Raw genomic sequence first — 8553 nt, 5'->3', positions numbered from 1 at the left:
ACTGGAATCCTCATAGAATCAGGAAGCTGTCTTTCCTTAATGCATCTAGTTTGTCCTCAGCTTCCAATGCAGACCCTATCCTCCGTTGTCATTGCAGACACTGCTAAGATGACTATGGGAAGACAAAATCTTCAGATATCTTAAGTCTCAGAAGGTTAACCTCTGATCAAGGTCAAGAAAGGAGACAAAGGCTTTCCCTGCCCCTCTAACCATTCCAAGCCATTACTTCTCAGGGGTTTGGCTTAAAATGCCTTCTCCTCTAGACTGATCACTGGAATTTAGATTTCAAACTAGCTTGAGGATTTTGTATAAACTCAAACTAGAATAATCAACTGTTCAATTAATCCTAATGAACTTTCCATTTATTATCATTATAGTTCATCCAATGAATGAGAAATACTTTTATGTTTCCCAATTGATTAAGGATTTTTTGCACTTCTCTAGTGCCTTTGGTTGGTTGATTCAGTAGAAGTATTCTCACTTGAAAAATATATCAGGCCTAGAGCATCTTGTTAGTTACTTTATTTGGAGTAAGGTGATTGATTGATCTAAATGACACTCCCCCCAACATACACACACCCTTACATACTTATGGCATATGAAGCCACAATAGAGTATGATCTTTGTAAGGCATGACTGCAAAAGGAGGAAACTTGGAAAAGAACAAAAATAAAACCACTCAAGAATCAGTTAGAAAAGTAAGAGAATCAGGAAAGGTCAGTATAACAAAAAACAAGGGAAGAGAGAATGTCATAGGGTGAGGGATGATCAACAATGTCAAACATGGCAGAGGCCAAAAGGAAAATGAATATCTTGCATTTTTCTACTTTCTTTTTCTCCTGACATTTTAGCTTGTTCTTGTCACCATTGCTGGCAGTTCTCTAGGCAGTTTAATGTTAACTTTTCAGAAACTGTTTTTGATTTAGAAAGGCTGCTGCTGTCATTTTAGGAAAAGGTAATACTAACAACAGCCCCTACACTTTACAATTGTACTAGATTCAGTCTTCTGCTTTATGGTCCATTTTCCCAGACCCTGCTCAATATCGTTAAGCTAGGTCCTCTGAATCTAGAATGACATCTTATTTTACTTGTAAGAGGTAGCTTTCATATCATTAACTATAGAGCAGAACTTATAATGTATTTTGGGGGGGCATCAAATTTTTAATGAAATAGAAAGGAAAATATAGAACTTTAAGTGCTATTTTAAGCTACTTTTTGAATGAAAGTTATATTCTAACCATTACAAAATTTGTCAGTGAATTAGAAAAGTCCTGATATTATTTTCTTATTTCAAAATATGGTGTGGATACATCTGCTTCCTTTACTCTTGCAATTCCTGTCCAACTTATTAGATGGTTTCATGAGAAATCATGGTTAATTCTTTTTTTTTAAATCACATCCCCTGGAGGTCAGCTCTTCAACGATGAGCCTTTCTGAGTTTGTTGAGTCTAATCCTAAAGTCACAGACATATTGGACCTCAAAGTACCATTACTTGAAAACAATAGCAATTTGTTAGTCAATAAGTATTTTTTAATCACTTATGTGCTAAATTCTGGGGATACATAAAATGGCCAAAAAGATAATGTTTGCCTCCTTAAAAATTCTCCCAGGGCCATTATACAAATATTATGCAGAATATTGGCAGTGGCATTATGTAGCTTTCATGATATAGTTCCCTCAATAATACTTAAGGAAATAAACATACAACATTGGAGGCCTAGATCTCTCTCTTATCATCAATTGGTTCTTTCTATCATGCCTCCTGAGTAGATTATTATAAGGTGATTTTCTTTAGGGCATCCTAATTACATTAATGAGCAACATCCATCACCTGTCTTCAAAATGTCCTATTTCCATTTTAAAGTTTTCATTGTAATTACCCAATATAAATATCATTAGTGAAATATTTTAAGTTTTAAAAACGTATTCATATCATCTTGATCATGTTTCAACTCTTAAAGATCTGTAAGCAATTCTACAGGGAAGTATTATTGCATTTGGAGAAGGAATATTTCAGTAAAGAATGTGTGCTGTGTCCTTTTCATAAATGTAAAGGAATGAGTAAGGTCAGGAATGATTGATACTTTTCTGTGTGCTCTGAGTCTTGGGATTCCAAATTCAACCTTCTGATATTTAACTACTTTTTAGAGCACATATCATTTGTAGAACCTTCTGTTCATGAGGAAACACTGCAACCCAATATCTGGATCTTAACTTCAATAAAATATCATTTAACATTTAGGGAAAGTTCAGCTTTCTGGAATAATTTAAAACCGTACTTAGCATGGAAATATACTTAATGTAATGTTGCAATGTTAAATTTAGTAACTTATCCTTAAATGATCATAAGCTAATCTCTGACTATACCAATCATATTTGATTTCTTTTTTTTTCTTTTTCAGTGGAGGCATTTTGGGTAAGGAGGATACAGAGAATGAAGAAGGTTTATAACATTCTTCAAAACAGAAAAAAGGAATTAACACTTAAGTAGCACTTAAAAGTTTGAAAGGCCCTTTTTCTCACAATAGCCTTCAAGGAAGAGGAATTGGTTTTGGATCAAAATCTGAGTTCAAATCCAAACTCTGTGATTTTGGTCAAGTCACTTAAATTCTCTGGATCTCATATTCCTCCTCTGTAAAGTAAGGAGATTGGCCTAGAAGAGCTCTAACGTTCCTTTCCAGCTATAAATCTGTGATCCTAACCAAGTAGGAAATGAGAGTTTTGGTATACCTATTTCAGAAATGAGGTGTGAATGGTTCTGAGTGGTTGTATAATCTGACCATGGTCCCACAGCTAGTAAGTCATGGAAGCAAGAATTGAACCTTGATCCTTAGACTCCAAATCCAAACTTCTTTCTTTTTACTGTTCCACTCTGTCTTTCAGAAAGCATTTAGTTAAAACTTGAAGAAATCTTCATAAAGGACCTTGTTCCTTTATGACAAAGTATGATATCAAATGACTCTGTTAAAAATAGCTTGAAGATGGATATTATATTGAGCAACAACTAAAAAAAAGTTTTCAGAGAAAAATGAACAATTGAGAGTTTTGTTTCTTGTGATGCTAAAGACATTTAATTCAGTGGTTTTATTTGCCATAGTTTTGAGGAAATTGTCATCTTCCAGGGCCAGAAGATGACTTTCTTTGAGAAACAAAAGGATAGGATCAATGAAATTGATGTATCTTCCAGCTGTCTTCCAGAGGTAACTTGCTATATGACTGTCTTGCATAAATTGAGCCTGTCATTCAATAAGCATTTACTAACCTCCTATTACGTGTCAAGCAATGTGCTAAGTTCTGTCAAAACAAAGAAAGGCAAAAAATATCCCCTACCCTCACGGAACTCATAATCTAATGGTGAAGACAACAAGGAAAAAAAATGACCTTTCAGTATACTCTTCAGTCTCCAAGTTTCCAACAAGGATTTTTTTGGATGTATTGACTTAGTGCTTTGTTCTATGGTCCCCTCCTCCACAAATCTCAGATTCCTTACCTTATACTTCAAATTCATTCTCTCATGCCTACCTTGTTTCTATTCCCTAACTTTATATGAGTTCACCAACTCTTAACCTGGATATTGCCTGCTATTTCTTTCACCAAAGTGAAGCATGTATAACTCAAAGATGGCCTAAACAGAGCCTGTGATACCCTTGGCTATCAATGAAACTTAAGTATCACTAGCCTTCATGATCAATTCCTGTCATTACCCAGACTTTGCCTAGAGATGTAGAATTTGAAGCTAGAAGGGCCGTTAGTGATTGTTTGATCCAATCCCCTCATTTTTCGTGTGAGAAAACTGAAATTCATCAAAATAAAATTTGTGTAATTTTGTATTTTTTTCACATGTTGCGTGGTGAAAGAGTTCATCATCCAATGCTCAGCTTCTTGTGACAAGCCTTCATTCTAAACTTGACAGGTCCTCAGAAAAATGACTTATTTATTTGTTTATTTATTTAGTTATATTTTATTCAGGTGTTTTTTTTCCACATTAGTCATGCTGTAAAATAAAAGGGAGGAAAAGAGAAAAATTATATGCTACAACTTGCGTTCAGACTCCATCAGTTCTTTCTTTGGAGGTGGATAGAATTTTTCATCGTAAGTCCTTTGGAATTGTCTTGGATCATTGCATTGCTGAGAAAAGCTGAGACTAAGTGATTCATAGTGTGATATTTCTGTTACTGTGTACAATGTTTTTCTGGTTCTGTTCACTTCACTATGCATTAGTTCAAGTAAGTCCTTCCAAGTTTGTTTTAAAGCATCTTGCTTGTCCTTTCTTATAGCACGATAGTATTCTATTACAACCGTATAACACAACTTGTTCAACCATTTCCCAATTGATAGACATCCCCTCAATTTCCAATTATTTGCCACCAAAAAATGAACTACTATAAATAGTTTTGTACAAATAGGTACATTTTAAAAATCTCTTTGGGATTCAGATATAGTAGTGATATTGCTGGGTCAAAGAGTATGCACAGATTTAAATCTCTTTAGACATAATTCCAAATTGCACTCCAGAATGTCTGGGTCTATTCATAATTCTACCAACAGTGCATTAGTGTCCCAAGTTTCCCACATCCCTTCCAAAATTTGTCATTTTCCTTTTCTGTCATATTAGCCAGTCTGGTAGGTGTGAGGATGTATCTCAGAGTTGTTTTAATTTGCACTACTCTAAATGATAATGATTTAGAACATTTTTATATGACTATAGAAAGCTTTGATTTCTGTATCGGAAAACTGCCTTTTCATATGTTTTGATTATTAATTAGGAATAACTTATATTCTTATAAATTTGACTCAGTTCTGAATATATTTGAGAAATGAGGCCTTTATCAGAGACATTTGCAACAGTTATTGTTTCCCTAACTTTCTGCTTTCCTTCTAATCTTGGATGCATTGGTCTTGTTTGTGTGACAAAAAATGTGCCCATTATGGCCATATTTTGATGTATGGTGTGATGTTGACCTACACCTAGTTTCTGCAAAACTTTTTTCCAGTTTTTTTCCAGCAGTTTTTTCTCAAACAGTGAGTTCTTGTCCCAAAAGCTTGGGTCTTTCCGATTATCAAACAATAAATCACTATGGTCATTTACTACAATCTATTGTGGACCTAATCTATTCCACTGAACCATCATTCTATTTTTTCGTGAGGATGAGATTGTTTTGTTGATTGTGGGGGTGATAGAGAGTTTATTGTTTATTGAGTAAGGAAGTAACATAGTTAAACCCACACTTTAGGAAAATCATTTTGACCATTGATAGGGGAGTCAATTAATGAGGTGATACTTGGGGCAGGCCCACCAACCAGAAAAAATATTTCAATAATACTTACATGAGGTGATGAGGGTCCAAATCAGTGTGGTGGCAATATCAAGTAAGAAAAGGGGGTGTTTATGACAGATGTTACAAAGGTACAGTCACTAGGATTTTCAAGAACTCAGATAAGGAGTACAAAAGAGAGGGAGAATTCAAGGATGACACCTAGGTTTCAAGCCTGAGTTTTTGGGAAGGTGGTGGTGCCTTCAACATTAATAGGGAAGTTTGGAAGAGTTAAAGGTTTGGGGGAAGATAGTAGGAGTTCAGTTTTATATATGGTGAGTTTAAGATGTCTATGGGATATCCAGTTTGAGATGTTCACTAGGCAGTTGGAAATGCAAGACTAGCAGAGATGTGAGATGTGAGGTTAACAGAGAAGTTAGGTTTGGGTTAAATAGATTTGAGAATCATCAGTATAGACATGATAATTGAGAGCTGATGAGATCCTCAAGCACAATAGTATAAAGAGGAAACAGAAGAGGGCCCTGGAAAGAGGCCTGTGGAAAATTCATTGGTTATCAAACACATTGTGGATACAGATCCAGCAATGGGAACTGAGAAAGAATGAAGACACAGATGAGAGAATTAAGACTAAGATCACAAACACCTAAAGAAGAGAATGTATCAAGGAGAAAGTGTGAGCAACAGTGTCAAAGGCTTCATAGAGGTTGTGAAGAATGAAAACTGAGGACAAAACCATAGGTTTGGTAATTAAAAGATTGTTAGTGATAGGAGAGCTATTTTGATTAATATCAGAAACCAAATGAATTGGAAGAGAATGAGAAGAAAAGAAATGTATGCGGCTATTTTAGATGAGGGCTTCTTAAATTTTTTCTATTCATGATCCCTTTTCACCTGAGAAAATTTTACATAACCCTAGTTATATAGGTATATAAAATAGGTATACAAGGGACAGCTAGGTAGTCCAATGGATAGAGCACTGACCCTGGAGTCAGGAGGGCTTGAGTTCAAATCTAGCCTCAGACACTAGACATTTACCAGCTGTGTGACCCTGGGCAAGTCACTTAATCCCATTGTCTAGCACCCTAAAAAATAAGTATACAAATCAAACATTTACTGATAATAAATCATAAATAAATTTATTTTAAAATAATTTTGGCATGCATATAATTTACTGCTTATTAAAGAGGAAAACAAATTTGCATACTAATGAGATAGATCTGCTTATTTATTTTTACATAAAAAAATTAATCTTGGCAGAATAGTCGATACTGAAGGACATAGAGCATCTTCAACATTTTTCAGAGTCTATTGATATTTTGATTCAGAAATCGTCAATGCTGAAAATGCCATTTTGCATAAATATGTAGTACAAAATGGCAAAAGTATGTTAGGGCTATTTCAGAACTTGTTGGAAATTTCGTCCTAATCTCAAGCCAATATTCATTTAATGATTTGGTATGTACAGTAAGAACACTGCAATTCATAATAAACAAAAGTCTCAAATCTGAGCCAACGTAATTCTGGAGGCCTTCATTGGAGTTGTGTGACATGATGGCAAGTGCAGTGCAAAATGCACATGTGTGTTCAGAACCAAGGCTACAGTGAAGTTGTGTGATGCAACATGGGCAAATGCTGCCAGAAATAACTCAGATTCATCACACATTTGATTTTGAATTCATTTTTGGTTGTTGTGCATTCAGAAACCTTTTATTGTCAAATTTTTTGCACTCCCACATTCAGCTATACAATCCCATAAGGAGCTGTGACCCACAGTTTAAGAAGTGCTGTTTTAGGTGTTCTGATCAAGAAGTTTAGGCACAAAAGAGAGAAGAGATATGAGGCAATAGCTAGTAGGGATGAATGGATCATTAGGGTTTTTTGAGGATGAGAGAGACATAGGCATGATTGTAGACAATAGAGAAGTATATAGTAGTCAGGGAGAGATTAAATTATGAGTGAAGGTTGGGGAATAAAGCAGGTAACCTGCTGGAGAATATGGAATAAAATGAGATCACAGGTTGTATGGGTCCCTCTGAAAGATTTCTAGGAAGACATGGACAAGAGTCACAAAAGATAAAAAATAGTCTGGGTAGATCTGATCTTTGTGGTTGGAGGGGATACTCAAAACATTATGAGTTTTTGGAGTTCGATTTTTTAACTTACTCAAGGTCAAGTTTGTTTGTAACAGAACTGGGAATAGAATCCAGGTCTCTTGAATTGCAGTTCAATACTTATTGTTCATGTTCAATCAATGCTTAGAACAATTACATGATTTACATTTTCATCAGTTACATATTCAGAGAGAGGTTTTCTTAGACATTTCACTTTCATTGTAAATCTTTTGGTCAGTTTTTGCCATTAGCCAGTCAGGAATTAACATATGTGTCTAGTACAAGTAAAAAAAAAAAGATGGGGGTGGGGGGCAGAGCCAAGATGACAGAGTAAAACAGGGACTTGCTTGAGCTCTCCCTTAAACACCTCCAAATACCTTTAAAACTGACTCTAAACAAATTGTAGAGCAACAGAACCCACAAAATGATAGAATGAAACAAATTTCCAGCCCTAGACAACATAGAAGGTCAACAGGAAAGATCTGTTGCACCAGGCTAAGAGAGGAGCACAGTGCAACCTAAATGGCACCAGCACAGCCCCAGCCCCAGCAAACTGGAGCAGACCTCAGGGGACTGAATCACTAACAGGTGTAGTAGTTTCCAGACTTCTCAATCCACAAATGCCAAAGACAACTTAGAAGGTCAGTAGCAATGGTTTGTCAGACCTGTGTGAGAGAGGAGCACAGTCAGCATGATCTCAGAAGAGCCCTGAGGCAGCAGCAGAAGTGGTGGCAACTGCAGTGGTTGCTTCCAGAGCTCTGAGCCCACAGACAGCAAGGGGATTGAACAACTGATTAAATGGAGATTACAGAGATCTCTTTGCTGTCATTCAGGTAGGATTCTGTTGCTTTCCCCATACTTGGATCTGGGTCACAGTCCTGGGTGGCAGTCCTGGGGCGAAAAGGAACACTGGCATAACAGAGCTTGTGGCAGAAGTGGAGAAGGAAACTTCCTCACAGTTCCAAGGCAAAAAAGGATGCTTGTGGTCACTCACAGAACAGAGCAAAGGCCAGGAGAGTAGTAAATACTCTCCCTAGATCATACTACCTTGTAAGAACTGAAAACTTACAGGTCCCTAGAAATATCTCTGAAAAACAGCTGCACAAAATCCCCGAAGCTTGAGATAGTGCACCCTCCACACTAGAAGCACAGCCCAATTTTAACA

The sequence above is a fragment of the Vombatus ursinus genome, unplaced genomic scaffold, assembly GCF_900497805.2.
Source record: "Vombatus ursinus unplaced genomic scaffold, bare-nosed wombat genome assembly UNPS02011014.1, whole genome shotgun sequence".
Taxonomy (NCBI): domain Eukaryota; kingdom Metazoa; phylum Chordata; class Mammalia; order Diprotodontia; family Vombatidae; genus Vombatus; species Vombatus ursinus.
The sequence above is the reverse complement of the archived record's forward strand: the minus strand, read 5'-3'. Positions refer to the sequence as shown.